Source organism: Hippopotamus amphibius, chromosome X (genome assembly GCF_030028045.1).
Source record: "Hippopotamus amphibius kiboko isolate mHipAmp2 chromosome X, mHipAmp2.hap2, whole genome shotgun sequence".
NCBI lineage: Eukaryota > Metazoa > Chordata > Mammalia > Artiodactyla > Hippopotamidae > Hippopotamus > Hippopotamus amphibius.
Genome location: NC_080203.1, coordinates 120,504,817 through 120,524,967, shown reverse-complemented (window position 1 = coordinate 120,524,967; position 20,151 = coordinate 120,504,817). Strand labels below are relative to the sequence as shown.

The 20,151-nt window shown below is 40.4% G+C and overlaps 1 protein-coding gene across 3 annotated transcripts in view; it reads right to left on the bottom strand.

The window, feature by feature from the left end:
* Positions 1 to 20,078, bottom strand: part of ADGRG2 (adhesion G protein-coupled receptor G2) — a 125,265-nt gene extending 105,187 nt beyond the window's left edge. For 2 of the 3 annotated variants that reach the window (XM_057717775.1, XM_057717776.1), the window contains exon 1: positions 19,931 to 19,995. The gene's annotated coding sequence lies outside the window, so the exon portion shown is untranslated. Of the gene's footprint in view, positions 1 to 19,930 lie in introns of all 3 variants that reach the window. The other variant, XM_057717777.1, reaches the window with a different exon arrangement.
* Between the last annotated feature and the right edge of the window lie 73 nt (positions 20,079 to 20,151).

The following is a 20,151-nucleotide window of genomic DNA, read 5'->3' as shown; positions in this document are numbered from 1 at the left end:
AAATGAATCTATGACATTAGAATCAGAATAGTAGTTACTTTTAGCGGGTGGTAGTGGCCAGAAGGGGGCTTTGGGGACCTGCTCATGTTCTGATTCTTGACCTGGGGGCTGGTAACAGGGGTGTGGTAAGTTTGTGAAGATTCATTGAGCTGTACATTTATAATGCATAAAATGTGTACTTCAGTAAAAAGTTTAATTTTAAAAACATACGTATACACACAATCCACTTTCACAGATGAGTCAAAAAGAGTAAGACTCTATATCCAAGAAATACTGCTGGCCACATATGCCTACTTTCACTAAACATGGATGCTAGAAAGAAAATGACTAATAACAATGCACAGATGATAAATATCAGGAGAGTGCATAATGGTACACAGCTCAGGACTCACATATGAACTATGAATACAATGAGCATTTGATCCAATTTAAAAAAAGAAATCCTACTGGGTCAAGGGTAATGGTTCCTCCAAATACTCCAAAACGTGATACATTCTGTCAAAAAGTTAATTATCTGGATAACGAAATCAATGGTTGAGCTCATTTGTACTGATTGTTGCTGGAAGCTTCAATAGTATATAGAATTCACTAAAAGAGTTTACCAAAAATCCACAGCTAATGTTCAAATAATGTCTAAAAGGGAAACCACTTCAGCATACATCCTCCCAGTCTTTCACCTTTTTGCCCCGTATGTTCAATTCGTGAATATCTGGAGGGTTTAGAAATTACACGTCTAAATGCCAAGGTAAACATGTCAAATTTTTTTTACAAATCTGAGAACTGGTCTTATAGTTAGGGCCAGGAAAGTCCCCCACTAAAAAATGTGACACTGGTGATCCCTGGAATTCTATCACTGTTTTTTATTTTAATTGGTAAAGTATAATTCCCTTTTGTCTGGAAACTCTATTAGGATCCTAACACATAAATATGAATTTGTTTATCAGATCACTGTTCTCACCAGAAGCTTCTAGACTTAGTCCCAGAAACATGAGTTTCTAGAGAAAGAGAACATTTACTGAATGTCTTTCATGTGCTGGAGATCATGTTAGGCAGTTTAAATGTATCGCTTAATCATTCATCCATTGATCTAACTGAATACCTACTGTATACCAAACACTAGTCTAGGCACTAGGCATAAAGTGTGGGCCCTGCTCACATTCTAATGTTGGGGGAGGAAGAGAAGGAGAGGGGAACAATAAATACACAAATAAATAAACAAGAAAACTAACATAAGTGCAGTGTTGAGAATTACAGTAAGGTGAGAATGATATAGTGAGTGACCTGGTGGCTATTTTGGATCAAGGAATCAGAGGCGATACTTAAACTGAGATAGGAATGATGAGAAGCCAGCCATAGAAAGATGGGGGGAGGGAAGAACAGTTAGTACAAAAGACCAAAAGGAGCTTGATGTGCTGCAAGAATCAGTAGGAGGAAGTGTGGTCTGCAACAGGGGAGGACAGGGGTCAGAACGTGGCACAACACCATAATCTAGCAGGGGAGTGACATCATCCAATTAATGCTTCTAAAAAGATGCTCCAGCTGCCGTACAGGAATTGAATTATAGGAAGCCACTACAACTGTCCAAGAAAGATATAGTGGGAGAAGGAACAATGGTGGAGGAGTTGAGGTAGAGAGGTTGGAACACCTGGAATATACTCTGGAAGGCAAAGTGACACGACTTGTCGACATGGGGCAGGAAACTTGTAGGCTTGGAGCTTGAACAGCTGGATGGATGGTGGTATCACACACTGAGATGGGTCTCATGGGGAAAGAATCAGGTTTGGTGTGGGGGTGGCAAAGAATCAAGATTTGCTTTGGAAATACTGAGTTTGAGATGCCTATTAGAGATCCATGTGGATTAGTAAGTCTCTTTTTGTTCCAAGATTTTTGAATTTTAATACCTAAAGAGAACAAAATGTTTAAAAGCATGATTTTTCCTGTGCTTTCTTCCATTTTTCATTTCTATAGCTCTCATTTCTGAGCCTTTCAATGTTCCAAGTTTCCCCCAAAACTTTCAACATTCTTAGAATTAGTTTATCAACACTGTTTTCTAGTGTTTCTCAATGATATTTCTGAGCCAGTATAAAGACCTCAAAGATATTTTTGAGACAATTCCCACTATACAATAAGATCCATTCTACATTTTAACCTAACAGTGATAGTGCAGTGTGAATGCCATGCTAAGGAAGCTGCAGTTTACTTCTTAAAATCAGTGTAGACAAGTGAGTTCTGGAGCTCTAATGTACTGCATGGTGACTACAGTTAATACAATTAACGTACACTTGAAGTTTGCTAAAAGGATAGATCCTACGTGTTCTCACCATACACACACACACACACACACACACACACACACACACACACACAAAACACACAAAGGTAACTGTGATGTGATGGATATGTTAGCTTGAGTGTGGTGATCATTTCACAATGTGTATATATACATTAGAACATCAAATTGTACACCTTAATTATACACAATTCCTATATTTGTCAATTATACCTCAATAAAGCTTGGAAGGAGGGCAGGGAGTACATACAAATCTTTTAAAAGGATGAATTAGTTCCTACTGTAGAGCACAGGGAACTCTATTCAATATCCTGTGATAAACCGTAATGGAAAACACACACACACACACATACACATATATATATATATAAAACTGAGTCACTTTGCTGTACAGTACAAATTAAGACAACATTATAAATCAACTATACTTCGATAAAATTTTTTAAAAAGAATGAATTAATAAATCTTGAGGGGTGGGAAAGGTCATGGCTGCAGGTACTGGCACCTAGATGGGATGTAAAGCCACAGACTGGACGGGTCTTAGGAGAGAACATAAAAAGAGAAAAGAATTGAGTCCCAACCTTTGTAGGTTGAGCAGAGGAGGAGGAGCCAGAAATGAAGACTTAGAACGAGTTACTAGCAAGAACAGGAAAACCAAGAGAGTGTAGGATAATGCAAGACACAAGAAGAAAGTGTTCCAAGAAGGAGGAAATAACTGTGTCAAATGCTGCTGCAAAGTCAAGCACAATAAGTCAGATAAGGGAGAGCTGCTGAATTTGGCAATGTGGAGTTCATCAAGGACTGCCAAGAAGAGTCTCACTCAGGACAGGACCCTGATTAGATCAGACAAGGGAAGAATGGGGGGGGGGCAATAAAAGTATGTACAGCCTTTTAAGAGGTTCCTCTGAGAAGGGATGACTAGAAATGTGGGGGCAACTGGAGGGGATGTGGAGCCAATGGAGATATTATACATTACAGCATGATTGTAAGCTGCTGAGAATGATCCAGAAAAGAGAGAGGGAGGTACGGCAAAGTAGGGAAGAAAGAGGGAAACAGAATTAAGTCCTTCACAACTTGAGCACCAAAATAATTAAGTAGAGTAATGAATTACAAACCATTGAAAAAATGGGAATTTATGAGCCCATGCTAATAATAGATACATGAATAAATAAATAAGCAAACGGTAGATAGCCAACAAGGACCTACTGTATAGCACAGGGAACTATACTCAATATTTTGTAATAACCTATAAGAGAAAAGAATTTGAAGAGGAATATTTTTTAAGCTCTTTATTGGAGTATAATTGCTTTACACTCTTGTGCCATTTTCTGCTGTACAACAAAGTGAATCAGCTGTATTTATACATATATCCCCATATCCCCTCCCTCCCGTGGCTCCTTCCCACTGAAGAGGAATATTTTACATATATATGTGACTGAATCACTGTGCTGTATACCTGAAACTTAACACTGTAAATCAACTATACTTCAATAATATAAAATGTTAAGAATAAAAATTAAAAAGTAAAGTTGTGAAAAAAATAAATAAAAATAAATGGGGAGAAGGAGGGGCTCTTGCTGAGGGCCAACTGGTAAATGTGGAGGGAACACCAGAGTTGGAAAATCATTATTTTCAACTACCATATTAAAGATTGGACCAGGCAAAAGTCATCACTGGATGCCAAATGCAGAGGGAAATATCAATGAGGAGCAGGCTATTTGTGTCTTCCCACAGATTGCTGAGTAGGAAGGTAAAACCCAATAACTACTCGGTGGAGAAATTAGACAACACCTTGACCAGGTGATCAGCACTAACACTGCCAACGAGGACAAGATGGACATCTGGACATTGTGGGCCCCTAGATGTGGTACCCTGAGAAGGACACAACATCACCTATGCAATATTCTAGCCCCAAATGCATAACCTGTATCTAATCATGAGAAATATCAGACAAACCTAAAATGAGGAATGTCCTATTAAAAAAGGAGAGGGAGGTGGTCTGTTTTCATCATAAATGCTAAAGGGGAGCAGAATATGCCACCCCAAAATATGCCTCTTTGGCATATTGATTATTTTAGGCAGATACAGGAGAGGCTCTGAAAACCCAGTAGAAGTTACCCTTTTGTAAGAGACATTTACATTTACAATGGAAATCTTTCCAGCTATAACACACAGAAGGATGACTCTAAATCTCTATCAATGTGCATAACAACCTGACTCTTACAACCTGACCCTTGTTTACTATGCTTTGCCTGGTACTCTCACAACTAGCCTCCCCCAAGCCAACATCTTTTATCTTAGCTGGAGATGGTATTTAAGGTGGTAGCTCGGGCCATTTTAGAGAATTATTCAGTTTTCCCGGGTATCTCCCATATATGCATGTTATTAAACTCTGTTTGTTCTTCTCCAATTAATACCTTTTTATTACAGGGAGGTCTCAGCCAAGAACCTAGAAGGGTAGAGGAAAAATTATTTTTCCTCCCCCACAATGCCAACGTCATAAAGGACAGATAAAGGCTGTGGAAATGTTATGGCCTAAAAGAGGCTAAGAGACATGACAGCTAAATGTCTGAACGACCCTAGATCAGATTGTGTACTAGAAGAAAAAATGCTATAAAGCATGTTATCAGGTTTATTTTAAAAATTGGGGCAGAGTAGAAACAATACTATATCAATACTAAATTTACTGAAATTGACAACAGTACTGTAATTATGTAAGAAAATATTCTTATTCTTAGAAAATCCATACTGAGGTACAGTACTTAGGAGTAAAGGCCATGATGCATGTAACTTACTCTCAAACGGTTCAGGAAAAAAATTATGTGCATGAGCAAGAGTGCAAAGGATGCAGCAAATGGGGTCAAGGGTTAACAATACATGAATCTGGTGAAAGGGCATATGGATGTTCTCTGTACTGTTTCTATTTTTGCAACTTATTTGTAAAGTTTGAAATTCTTTCCAAACAAGAAGTTTTTTAAAAATGAAATAAGAGAAAAAAAGAACATGTCCTTGAGAAGGCAAAGAGGATGAGAAGGCAAACAGGATGAGAAGTCCAGAGCCCAGCAAAGCAGCCTGTCTTTGACACAATGGGGATGTTTCAGTCAGTTTCATAGTAACAGTGGGGCGTTTCCGTCACAGTAATAGTGGGGACCACTATGGGTATTTGTACAAATGTGGGCATGCTGGGAGTCTGGGTGGTGAGAATATGAGGAGGTTCCTGTCTAATGAGCCAGAGTTAGTAGCTGAAGTAGGAGGAACAGAGGAAATAAAAGAAGGTGTAAAATAGTTGTTTTGGAAACTAGAAAGACAAACCCACTATGCAAGTGTGGTAGGATTGCCAGGCGATGCTAAAGGTCCATTTGTGGTTTATTAAGGTCAGGACCTGGACCTAGACATTGGGATTTAGTCTAAAAACTCCCGAAGTCATTTGAATAGGCAGCCAGCTTTCAGAATTACTGTGCTAAGGCAGGGTCTCTCAACCTTGACTTGATGGACATTTGGGCCAGACAATTATTCGTTGAAGAGTAAGGGAGGTGGGGAGGCGAGGCATTTCCTGTGCATTACAGGATATTTAGCAACTTCCCTGGCCTCTGCCCATTAGATGCCAGTAGCACCCCTACCCCTGCCAGTCACGACAACCAAAAATATCCAGACATTGTCAAGTGTCCCCAGGGGGGCAAAATCGGCCCTGGTTGTGAACCACTATGCCAAGGGAATAAAACTGAGTCCCCCTAAAACTGAGTTCCCTTAGTGAGTTTCTGATTAATCTGTCTAAAACTTTATTCCCTTTCTTGTCCCTTCTGACCTCAATCCTGTGCGAACTGAACACTCATCAACCAGAGTTAGATGACTAAAACTGCTGTCATTAATAACATCATTAATGTACTAAAATTGCTCTTATAGACATCACCATTAATGTACAAACTCGGGTTGTTCCTCCAGAGTAAGTTGAGGTGACAGGCCCCCAAGCCATGGACCACCTGGCAAGATAATCATAAACCAGAGATATCCTGACTCCCGAAACTATGATTAAGAATTGCCCCAGAAATGTCACAAGATGATGATTAATTCCAGCCTCTTTGTTCTTCCTCCTTTAAAACACACCTAACTCAAAGATCAAGTTGGGGCAGGTCTGAGATTTGCCTCCTACTCCCTTGCTTGGTGCCCTGCAATAAATCCTTACTTTTCTGCAAACACTCGATGTCAGGGTTTGGCTTTCTGCACCAGGGACACAAGAGCACCTTGCTCGATTACAATTTGGCAACTATGAAGGGACCTCTCAGGTTCCTCTGAGGTTAGTGCCCGTGGTCTGCTCGCCCTCTGCCAGTGTGGGACTTTCCGTTTCTGGATCCAGTAGCTGCCCAGACCCCCTTGGCCTGGGGATCCGGCTGAGGAATTCCCTTCTCGACTGAGCGTTAGCGACCCTAAGCAATATTTTAGGCTTGCAGTAAAGGAACGGTTTTTGGATTGGAAGACATCTATTGGTAAGCAACCAGCATGACAATACAGGATGAAACTTTCATCCTTGTGTACTGGTTCCCTCCTAGGCACATTGCCAGGTACTGAGGAAAGGGTTGGGTTTCATAAAAGTAAGAACCTAAGGTTGCTTTTGCAATTGGTTTGACTTTAAACCTTTTGGAATTGGTTTAGTTTTGGTCGTGTGTGTTTCTGTGTGTGTGTTTGGGGTGGGTGGGGTGGGGTGGGGGCGGTATTTCTGTTAAAGAAGGTGCACTATTTTAACTGGCAGACATGGGAAACAAAAGTTCAGCTCCTAAAAATAGTCCTTTAGGATGCATCCTACAAAACTGGACCCCTTTTAGTTATTGTTCCATGACTAACGATATTTTTTTTCTAACACTGCGTGGCCACAATATTCTTTAGACTCTGGAGAAAAATGCCCGAGATGAGGCTTATTTGACAATGCAAAACTGGTTTTGCTGGCTTGGCAAAACATCTTTTCAGAATTCTGACCCTAAGGGAACAAGTCCTTCTAGGAGGAACCTGGCTTTTCTTTCCCTGTATCTTGATATGTAAATGTTTGACCAGGGCTCTTGGGAACTCCTGTCTTTTCTAGACCAACTCCAATTCCTGAAACTGAGGGGGGGAAAAAAGGGAAAGGAGAGGCCTTTTAAACTTAACTTATTCCAACTGTTATTTATAAACTAGTGACTTTTTCATTGTAATACCTGATTCATGACTAAATTTTAAAATAAAGCTATATCTGTCTGGATGTATGTATGTCACTATGCATTATAAATATGTCTTTACCTTTGGGTGGTAATATCAAATTAATTTGTAAATGAGCTCTATTTAATGACTTTAAACTATATTTAAGTAACTTAAATTAAGCACTTATATAAATTCTTAGGAATATTAAAAAAAAAAAACTAGCCCAAATGAATTTCAGGTACATGTGATCTGGGAAATATTTAATATTAAATTAATATCTGGATTTAAGTTAGTTAAAGCTTGTTGGTTTAATCAATTTAGACATGTCTTTTGAGTCATCAATATTAAATATAATACTTTTATTATACCTAGGTTTACTGAAAGTCAAATAAGTTCATATTATTTCTGCTGCAAATTTATCAACAAGAAAAATAGTTTGGGATGACTGGCTGACTTGGTCTAATGTCTCAGAATGTTTTCGTGGGTAATCTAAACACAATTGTTGAGGACAAGTGAATAAAATAGAGGTAAACGAGATAAAAGTTTTTTGGTGAACTCTTTAGGAATAATTATGTATTAAGAATGTCGAGTTAAAAATGGCCTCTCCAGACTTTTGGTAACTTGAAGCGCTCGAGTTTTGCTAAATTAAGTTAAATGATAGAAGGTTATTGGTTATCTAGGTAATTCCCAAATAATTAATTGCTAAACAACTCTAATTTGACCTATTTTTGTCTTCGTAAGAGAGAAAAACTAAAAACGTTTGGGTTTATTAGACATGTCTTGTACCATGTTGAGGAAAGACATTAAGCTATGAGAAAATGTATGCTTCTAGAAGTTATAGAATATGTTCATATTTGTGCTAATCAGGAAAAGTTGATATATTCACAACTGATTGTTACTTGGTTTTCACTAGAGATGAGGTTTTTAAGGGCTAAAAATTGTAATATGTATGTAATTAAAGCTACTAGAAATAATAAGGGAAATTTTTCAGTATGCAAGGAAAGTAGGATATGTGTTTTCAGTTAAAAACGGCATAAGGAATAGAAATGCATTTTGCTAGCGGAAAAAAAGGAATTTTGTCCTAGAGCTAATTGTTTCTGGATGGGAAAGAAAACAAGGGACAAATTAATATGGATACAGGAAGTTACAGAAGATTTGTGAAAAAGGAACCCTGAGAAAAGAGTTTTGTGCATGGTTAGGGTTGGCTAAGATTAGATTAAATTTAATTAAGTAAATTGATTTTGTTATTAAAAGTAAGCTGGTACAAGACTGGAGTTTGGTTTTCCCTCTGTTAAGAAAACAAAGTTTTTTTGAATACTGAGCTGCTTTTGATAGCAGATTGTAAATTTTCTTTACCTTTTAAGTAATTTGTTGTAACTTTCTGTATTTGCTTTTGAAATCTTTTTTCTTTTTTTTTTTTTTGCTTATGATGACCATTTTAATCACAAGGGGTTATGATATAGATTAACATAAACTTCAGATGTCATAGAAACAGTTCCACACAATTCAGAAATAACCAGTATCAGTGAAACTGGAGCAAGCATTTTGGAGACTTCAACACACTTGATGGAATTCTTCAAGAATTTCACTGTAAGTTTTCTTATCTTTTTCAGGAAAATCCTCTGGATGTGACTTTATATATGCAAACATATCATGGTCCCTCACAGCATGCATATAGTCTTGACGTTTTAAAAGATAATATCCAACAAAAACAAAGGAAGTAACATATAGAAGCTGGCAATGCAAACCGGCGGACACCACCGGCCTCCGCCGTATCATGTTATCAATCAGCCTGGAGCAGTAGCTCAAGAAGCCAATGTAGACGAGCCACAGGTCAGTCAGCCTGGGCGATGGCAGGCTCCGGGCCTCATCTGGCAGGAACTGTAAGGGCGCTCGGCCTGGCCGTCTGGTCATCGTGGTGATGGCGTTCCCACCTGAGGCCTGGCCTCAGCCCTCCAACTACAAAGAAAACCACCAAGACCACTGCTGTGGCCCAAGCCACGAGCTTTCACCTCTGAGCGCGGGGCTGAAGGGCATGGTGTACGGCGGTGTGGCGCCCAAACACTTGCTTTTGAAATCTTTTATTCTCACTTTGGTGAAGTGAATAAGTATTGTTTCCCAGTGACCTATGACCTTATTTGACCAAGTGTTTTGAAACTTTTTGATATTTTTGACAAACTTCACAAAGATCAGATTCTAATTACAGTCTGTTGACCTCTAGCTAACTTTGAGTTTTCCAAAGAGCCCTTAAGGCATATCAGAGAGAAATATTAAACTAATTAAGCTTACTTGGTGTGTTAAATTACATAGGAAGCATTATCAAATGAGTGATAAACCTTCTTAAGTTATACAGTATGGGTAAACATTATTAATACAGATATACTAGAAATTATATAGAATTTCTAAAATTTGAGTACGTCCTGGTAAAATGTTATCAGTCATAATTCTAGTTATCATCTTAAAATGTTGTATGTCACAGCAGTAATGAAGTTTGTCAATGGCACTGCAATCAGGTGTTTAACCATGCCTTAAGTTTTTTTTTTTTGTCATTCATAGACAGTTACCATTTTACTCTGATCCTTTTGCAAAAATGTTTCATCTTCAAGATTCATAGAAAGGAGTTTCTGACAAGTACAGGTTTCTAATAACTTTCAGATCATACTGCTGAACTGAGCAAGAAATTAAAGAATCCTAATGGAAAACCTGACGACTTCATAAAACTGTTAAAAAAAAGGATTCATTACATTGGATTGAGTGAACTGGTGAATATGATTATAATTTGTATGGTTTTTGTCTGAAATATTACTGGCTTTTAATCTGTGTTTTCCAGATATAAGGAAACCTTTCCCCTCAAGCTAATTACGGCTTACAGCAACTTGGTAAATTATACCTTTGTAAGCAGAATTGAAACATTTATATTTTCTCTCTACCAAATCCCTCCAGGTGACATATGTGTAGTGACCAATAGCTCCTCTTATGTATATGTTAATGCCACATTAGAAGTTAAAACCTACTTGCATAAAACTAGGCAACTGACTACCTAGTTACAAAAAGTCTCCCCAGAATAGCCAAGTCCAGACTGGTTTTCAGGCTTAGTCTCCCAAATTCCTAAGGGAATGAGATCTATTTTCCAAAGTTTATTAACGTTCAGGTTGTCACTCCTCCTCCTACTTCTAATTGGATCTGCTGCACCAAAACGGTGGACCAAAGGACTAAGATCTTAATCATACAAGATGAATGCAGGACTTGGAACTTAGGAATATTTCCAACTCAAGTGTCCATTCCCCAGATGGAGGCAGGACTACACCCCGTTTCAGCAGGAAGTAGCCAGAGCAGTCATTGCCCCATTCCATCCAAGATTTGAGGAAAGTTAAAACAAGAATGGGGACTGAAACCAAATCCCTCTAAAAACCAGGTTCCCTTACTGAATTTATGATTAATTTCTCTATCCAAAACTTTATTCCCTTTCTTGTCCCCTCTGACCCCAATCCTGAGCTAACTGAACACTAATCAACTACAGTCAGGTGACTAAAATTCTTATTGTCAATAACATCATTAATGTACAGAAACTGCTGCTGTCAATAACATTATTAATGTACTAAAATTGCTTTACAGATATCACCATTAACATGTAAACTCAGGTTCTTTCTCCAGGGAAAGTTGAGCTAACAGACCTGGCCAGAGAACTGTAAACCAGAAACATCCTGACTCCCAAAGCTATGATTCAGAAATGTCACAGGGGGCTTCCCTGGTGGCACAGTGGTTGGGAATCTGCCTGCCATTGCAGGGGACATGGGTTTGAGCCCTGGGCCAGGAAGATCCCATATGCCGCAGAAAAACTAAGACTGTGTGCCACAACTACTGAGCCTGTGAGACACAACTACTGAGCCCACACACTGCAACTTCGAAAGCCCATGCACCTAGAGCCCGTGCTCCCCAACAAGAGAAGCCACTGCAATGAGCAGCCCTTGCACTGTAACAAAGAGTAGCCCCCACTGTCCACAACTAGAGAAAGCCTGTGCGCCGCAACGAAGACCCGAAGCAGCCAAAAATAAATAAATAATAACATAAATCTTAAAAATAAATAAAATTTAAAAAGAAAAAAGAAATGTCACAGAAAAGTCACAAGACAATGATTAGTTCCAGCCTCTTTGTTATTCCTTGTTAAAAAAGCCCCTAGAATATGGGGATATGTGTATAAAAACAGTTGATTGAATCTGGTGTACCCCCAAAAATAAAAAATAAAAAATAAAAAATAAAAAAAAAAAAAAAAAAAAAAGCCCCTAACTCAAAGACCAAGTTGGAGTGCATCTGAGGCTTGTCTCCCATTCCCTTGCTTGGTGCCCTGCAATAAACCCTTACTTCGCTGCAAATACCCAGTGTAAGCATTTGGCTTTCTGTGCCACCGGCACACCAGCCCTTGCTCGGTTACAGGAACAAAGGCCATAAACGTTACATGTTTATAAAGATCAAGAATTGTGTATGCTCCTCATTGCTATAAGCACTGTGGTTAAGAACACAGGCTCTAGGTCCATCCATGTTGCTGCAAATGGCAAAATTTTATTCTTTTTTATGGCTGAGTAATACTCCATTGTGTGTGTGTGTGTGTGTGTGTGTGTGTGTGTGTGTGTGTCTATACACCACATATTCTTTATCCATTCATCTGTTGATGGACAGTGAAATAAGTCCGACAGAGAAAGACAAATACTATGACATCACTTATATGTGGAATCTAAAAAATAATATAAATGAATGTATATAGCAAAACAGAAAAGACTCACAGATATAGAAAACAAACTAGTGGTTACAACTGGGGAGAGGGAAGAAGGAGGGGCAAGTTAGAGGTATGGGATTAAAAGATACAAACTACTATGCATAAAATAGATAAGCAACAAGGATGTATTGTATAACACAGGGAATTATAGCCATTATCTTGTAATAACTTTTAATGGAGCATAATCTGTAAAAATATTGAATCACTATGTGATGTACCTGAAACTAATATAATATTGTAAATCATCTATACTTCAGTAAAAAGACAAAAACAAAACATAGGCTCTGAAATCAGATGGTCTATGTTCAAACCCTGAATCTACTGCTTACCATTTGTATGACCTTGGAGAAAGTACTTAACCTCTCTGTGCTTCAGTTTCCTCATCTGCAAAATGATAATAATAGTACCTGCCTCAAGAGGTTGGGAGGGTTAAATGAATTAATAAATCAGTAACAGCACTGCCTGCCCAGTGAATATTAACTGTTAGTTATCATTATTATTATCATAGAGTCAGAAATGTAGTGGATACCAGTTGTCTGTTAACTAATGACTTACATTAAAATATACTCTAAAAAATAAATAAAATAAAAATAAAATATACTCTATGCTTAACCTAAAGAAATTTCCACACCAAAACTGAATTTGAATTTCTCTTAGGATTAGTGCCTGATTTCTTCTAGATTCTAGGTGTACTCATTCATCCATTCAACAAATATTTATTAAGCACCTATTATGTCCGACTGTTCTAGGTCCTGAAAATACAACTGTGAGCAAGATACACAAAGTCCCTGACCTCCTGTATTCTAGCAGGGAAAAAAAAGACACAGAATCAGTGAACAAATAACTAAATAATATAATTGCAGGGACTTCCCTGGTGGCGCAGTGGTTAAGAATCCACCTGCCTAGCATAGACATAGATAGATACACTACCAAATGTAAAATAGATAGCTAGTGGGAAGTTGCTGTATAACAAAGGGAGATCAACTCGATGATGGGTGATGCTTTAGAGGGCCAGGACAGGGAGGGTGGGAGGGAGTCGTGGGAGGGAGGGGATATGGGGATATATGTATAAACACAGCTGATTCACTTTGGTGTACCTCAAAAACTGGTACAAGAGTGTAAAGCAATTATATTCCAATAAAGAGGTTAAAAAAAAAAAAGAATCCACCTGTCAATGCAGGGAACAAGGGTTCAAGCCCTGGTCCAGGAAGATCCCACGTGCTGCAGAGCAACTAAGCCCATGTGCCACAACTACTGAGCCTGCGCTCTAGAGCCTGTGAGCCACAACTATTGAGCCCACATGCCACAACTACTGAAGCCCATGTGCCTAGAGCCCATGCTCCGCAACAAGAGAAGCCACCGCAATGAGAAGCCCGTGCACCCCAACAAAGAGTAGCCCCCACTTGCCGCAACGAGAGAAAGCTGGTGTGCAGCAACGAAGACCCAATGCAACCAATAAATAAATAAATAAAAATATAATTGCAGATAACAGTGTTACAAGACAACAAAACTGGGATGGGGGGTGGACATTTATAGTGGTTGGTGAGGAATACTGATTTAGAATGAGGGTTAGAAATGAAACAGAGGGACAGGTTATGTGATTATCTGGTAAAATGGTGCTCCAGGCAGGTAGCACCACAAATGCTAAAGCTGGGAAGCAGGAAAATGCTTGGCTTGGGTGATGAATAGAAAGAAGGCTGGTGTATCTGGAGAAGTGTGGGAAGAATGGGGTAAAAGTTACATAGGGCCTCAGAGGCTACAAGGAGGAGCTAGGGGTTTAGTGTAAATGTGGTAGAGGCTGTTAGAGGTTTTGATAGTGGATTTACAAGACTGCCTTTACTGGCAATTCTCTGGGGTCAGGGTGAGCACTGGGAGACTGGCTTAGAGGCTCCATACTAATTCAAGAGAAAACTTTTTGAGTAGCTACCATTATCTCAGGGTATTAAAAATGAACTCACTTTGTGTCTTAACAGGATCTGATATAAAATGAATGTGTCCTGGACACAGTTCAGCAGTTTGGGGGCTTAGAAACTAAATGAACAGTTTTATAAAACAGTATTTTATGAAAGTGTCAAATCAATGCAGAGGGTCATGATCAACATTTTTAAATTAAGTAGAACAGATGGAAGGTAATTGAAAATTTCAGAATACACTGCACAGAGGAACAATGCATAATACTTCATGAGATTCTGTTTCAATTATATGCAGGTATGTTCATACTGGGTTGAGATATATACTTTTCACTGTGAATTATGAGCAGCAAAGTTTGAAAAACTACAAAACGCTATCTTATTTATACATATTTATTTATACATATGAACTGTTCCTTTATTCTCTCCCTTCCTTGCTGTACCTGGCATCCCCCCAAATGAGAACATTATAAAAAAGCTCCAAAGGTGGTTTCTTCCTAGTCTAAATAAAACGAATTGACTTCTGCTACACTATCTTCTCCTCCAGGGAGATCAAAATACGACCCTCCAAAGCAGGGAAGACTGACTCACCTCTAAACTGTTAGGCTTTTCAATGCAAAAAAAAAAAAAAAAAATTCCAAGCAGAACAAGAAATTTTTAAATGAAATTTTTAAATGAAATTTTAGAACATTTCGAAGCTAAAAATGGAAAGAAATCCTCCTGAAGGTACTAATAAGGATAACTACCAGAACTCCAAAGCAAGCACAATATCTAGTGGTAAGCTATGAGAAGTGTTCCCACCTGAGTCAGATACTACTCCTCAACACTGCTCTACAGGGCAGCCCAGCCACTGAGGAGAGTAAACAAACAGAGGAAAAAATATTGGGGGCGGGGAGGGATCCCTATACCATTGCCATTTGTAGGCCATTTGTTTACCTTGAAAATTCAAGAAAACTGACTGGAAAACTATAAGAACTAATGAAAGTTCAGTAACATAGCTTGAATATGCTAGATCTACCAAAAAATTAAAAAGGCTGTCTATACAATAGTATAGTCATAATAAAATGAAATGGGGAAAAAAGGATTCAATTTCTAAAAGCAATACAAATTACACACAAAACAATCTAGGAATTCACCTAATAAGAATGTGTAACACCTACACAGTGTGGTACTGGCATAAGGACAGATGTACAGATCAATGGAACAGAATAGAGTTCAAAATTAAACCCACACATATACAGTAAATTCATTTTCGACAAAGGGGCCAAGGGGAAGCAATGAGGGAAAAGTATAGTCTTTTCAACAAATGGCATTGCAACAACCAGCTATCTACATGCTGATTCATAAAATTAAAATTTTTAATTTTTAATTTAACAAAAGTTAACTCAAAATGAAGTCACAAACGTACATATAAAAGATAAAACTATAAAATGTCTAGGGCTTCCTAGGTGGCGCAGTGGTTAAGAATCTGCCTGCCAGTGTAAGGGACACGGGTTTGATCCCTGCTCCAGGAAGATCCCACATGCCGCGGAGCAACTAAGCCCGTGCGCCACAACTATTGAGCCTGCGCTTTAGAGCCCATGAGCCACAACTATTGAGCCCATGTGCTGCAACTACTGAAGCCCACACGCCTAGAGCCCGTGCTCCACAACAAGAGAAGGCACAGCAATGAGGAGCCTGCGCACCACAATGAAGAGCAGCCCCCACTCACCACAACTAAAAAGAAAGCCCGCACACAGCCAAAAAGACCCAACACAGCCAATAAAATAAATTAATTAATTAATTAATTAAAAATGTCTAGAAGGTGGCAAAGGAGAAAATCTTGGTAAACGTGAGGTAGACAAAGATTTATCAGACAGGTTACTAAAAGTTCTGTTCACAGAAGAAAAAAAAAACCTGAAAAATTACACTTTATCAAAATTTAAAACTTCTGCTCTTCAAAAAAAAATCATTAATTCCACTTATATGAGGTATGAGTCAACTAAAATAGTCAAACTCACAGAAACAGAGAGTGGTGGTTGCCAGGGGTTGGAGGGAGGGGAAAACGGGGAATTGCTGTTCAAGGAGTATAAAGTTTCAGTCATGCAAGATGAAAAAGTTCTAGCTATCTGCTGTACAACATCATGCCTATAGTTCACAATACTGTATTGTACACTTCAAAATTTGTTGAGGGTAAATCTCATGTTAAGTATTCCTACCACAATTTTTTTTTAAAAAATAAAGAAAATGAAAAGGCAAGCCACAGACTAAAAGCAAATGTTTGCAATACATATATCTGACAGAGAACTTGTGTGCAGATGTATGGAGAACTTTTATGATTCAATAATGACACACAATAAGATTTTGAAAGGACATTTCCTAAAAGAAGACACACAAATGACCAAAAAGCACACGAAATGATGCTCAACATCATTAGCTATCAGGGAAGCACAAACCAAAACCACAGAGAGGCCACCACAAACCTACTAGAATGGCTGGAATAAAATAAGCTGACAATAGCAAGTGCTGGCAAGGATGCCGAGCAACAGGACCTCTCATACATTGCTGGTGGGAGTGCACGGTGGGGTAGCCACTTAGGAAAAGTTCAGCAGTTTCTTATCAAGTTAAATTTACCACACAATACAGCAATCCTACTTCTGGGTAATTACTGGAGTAAACTGAAAATTTACGTTCACACAGAAAGCTGTACGTGAACGTTTATATTGGCCCTATTCATAATCACCGAAAGTTGATAAATGGACAACCTGTGGAATATTACTCAGCAATAAAAAGGAAAAATTAATGATTCACACAACACGGGTGAATCTCAAATGCATTATGCTAGGTGAAAGAAGCCAGACTCAAAAGGCTACATTGTGGATGAATCCATTCACAGGACATTCTGAAAAAGAAAAATTTATAGGGACAGAAAACAAATCAGCGGTTGCCAGGGGCTGAGAGTGGTGGGAGGGGTTTACTACAAAGGATCAATAAGGAACTTTTTGGAGTAATGAACTCATATCTTGACCATGGTGGTGGTTACATGACTACATGTATTTGTCAAAGCTTATAGAACTGTACAGTAAAAAGGGTGAATGTTATTGTAAATAAACTGTACTTCAATTTTTGAAAACATGGAATCGGCTCAAGAATGAATTAAGTAGATTTATAAAATGGAACAAAGTGTTCACAGACTTTTACTTGAGGGAATTTATGATAATTTTCCCCAAATGTTTAGCCCATTTCTTAACATCCAACATCCCCCACTTCATACCATGCCCCCCAAATAATTTCCATGTGGATTAAAGACCCATGTATTTTTAAAACCATAAACATTTTAGAAGAAAAATTGTTTTTCTCTATCTTGAGGTAGGGAAGGCCTTTCTCAGTGAGGCATAAAAGTCAGCTCCCAGGTTTTTACTAAAGGCAGAATCTCTCCTTTCTATCTTCAGAATTATTAACACCACAGAAACGCATTCTTCCCCTCACCCTCCACCCCTCTCTTTCTAAATGCAATGGTGCTCTTCCCAGTTTGTAGCGTGTATTTGAAGTGACTTGGCACTCTCAGGCAGTAAAATGGAAAAATGTGTCTGTCAGTTTCATGTGAGCTGTGAAAGCACTAGGAATCTCACAGTGATGTTCCCCTCTCTGAGTCCCCAACCAGCCTCAGGCACACTACAGCCACACTGGAGCACCCAGAATGACCATGTTAGCCATGGAAGAACAGCTTCTTTACTGGCTCTCCCTAACACCTGAGCCATTTCTGGAAGGCTGTTCATGGTACCAAAAACACAGTGGCTCTCCTTTGCCTGCCAAACCCGCCAATGAAATGCCATTTCCCAGACTTTTTCCTCCCTCTGCTGAACAAAATCATGTCCATAATTAAAGTTCCAATTTTTTTTTTCTTTTCTGTGTCCCAACATTTTCTTTTCCTAGAAAAGCACACACACCTGGAATCTGTGAGTTTAGGGCAAGAATTATTCACAGAGAAAACTGATGCTGGGCCTGCATTTCTTCAGTGTTTTTCAATAGCAAAATCTGCTCTACCCCTCTTTTAATGAAAGTCACCTTGCAGGGATGTGGGAATGATAAAAGCAGAGGGAATCCGATAGGGGCTGGCATCGTGCTGAGGCCCTGTAAAGCAATACCCCTGAACAGCTTCAAAATTTGGCCACTTTTTGTTTTCCAGCTTTGCATTTGAGCTGAAAAAGCAATGTCCAGCTCATTTGAGATCTTAAGTAAGCAAAACTTTGGGACACTAAATAAAAACTCCCCAAATCCTTTGAAAATAGCACATACTTTTGTCACTCAATTCACGAACTGCTACATCAAACTTAACTGTATTAATAATTAAGCTCTTAATAAATTATTAATATTAATTTAAAGATAAATATTGGCATACCATGTATAACTGAGATTATACTCATAGGCTTATCTCTTAAAATAGCTGAAGAGAAGTTGAGAAAGATGGAAGGAACTGCAACATCTAGCTAGTGTTTGCTTAATAAACCTTCACTCTCCATCACCCAGCAGATCTAAACCCTGATCAAAGAAATGGGTCCTTTTTCTGCCTGTGGTGACTATTAGACAGGATCAGCTACATAATTTGTGGGACTTAGTGCAAAATAAAAATGCGAAGCCCCTTGTTCAAAAATTATTCAGAATTTCGACAGCAACAGCAGAACATTAAACCAAATACAGGCTGCATGCCCATGAAGGCAGCTCTACTATCAGATAACGTATTTGGCTGGTAACCCAGTAAGAAGAGTAAAGCATTTTGCTACTAAATGAGTAGCAATCGTTTTAACATGTGTATTGGGGGGCGGGGGTGGGGTGGGATTGTAAAGTCTTAGGACCTCGTCTCCCAATGTCCCAGTTTTCCTAAGGTTTTCAGCCTGTTGGACAAAAAGTACTTCTGCAGGGCCTGCCACGTGAAGTGTGGTCCACGGAGCAGCAGCAGCAGCATCTGGGAGCCTGTCAGAAATGCAGGCTGTCGGGCCCAACCCCGGCCGGACCTACTGAATCAGAATCTGTATTTTAACAAGATCCCCAGGGAATTCGTGTGGACAGTACATACAAATAAGTGTCACTGTCGAAGCAGCCATGGAAAACCTCTATCGCCTGCCTCATCTGGCTCTCATGAGGCCCGTCAGCGCTCCTTCTCACCTGAAACGTATATAGCTCCGGAGCCTTGAACCGGCAAGTCCCTGCGGAAATGCGCTCACACAAGACCTCCAGCCGCCTCCTTTCCCCGTCCTCACCCTCAGCCTCCCGGCTGCCGCTCCATCCCGGCGCGCCGGCAGCCACCTGCTCTGGGTCCAGCCAGACGCTTCCGCGCCAAGCCGTCCGGGGCCCGGGGCGCGTCCGCGCTCCACAGGCTCCGCCGCACCCACTGCGCGGCGCGGCAAACTGAGTCCCCGCCAGCCAGGTCTCGAAGACCGCCCGCGGGAACAAAGCTCGTGGCTCCTTTTCGCGGAGGGGTGGGGAGAGCTGGTGTCCGTTTTAAGCTTTTGGATACACACGCCTCTCTCCCTCGGAGAACGCGTCGCCAGAGCCCCCTTTCCCACGGTGCGCACTCTCCCACTCTCGGGGCGCCAGCCCCCGGAGCTCGGCCCTCTGCCGCCGCCTTTCAGGGCGGCCCCGGTCCCCGGCTCAGAGCTGCAGTCGGGCGGAGGGAGCGTTCGCCCCGCCGTCCCGTCGCACTCCAGGTCCAGGCGCTGCGCCCGAGCGGCCCGCGCCCGTCGCCAGCTCCCCGGCCCGGTCTCAGGAACCCGAGGGGGCAGACCCATCCCGGCGCCGCGAGCTTACCTGCGGGTCCCCGCCGACGGGCTGGCTGCTGGCGCCCTCCAGCCCTCCTTTTTCCCTTTCCCTCGGGCCGCGTCCCTCCTCCTCCCTCCCGCGGGCTGGGCACCGCCCCCGCCGCTCCCGGACCGCTTGCCCGCCGGCTCTCCAGCTGCCCAGCGCGGCGTGGCGCGTCCGGCGCTCGGCGGCGGCGAGGCTGGGCGCGGAGGCAGGACGCGGAGGTGGGG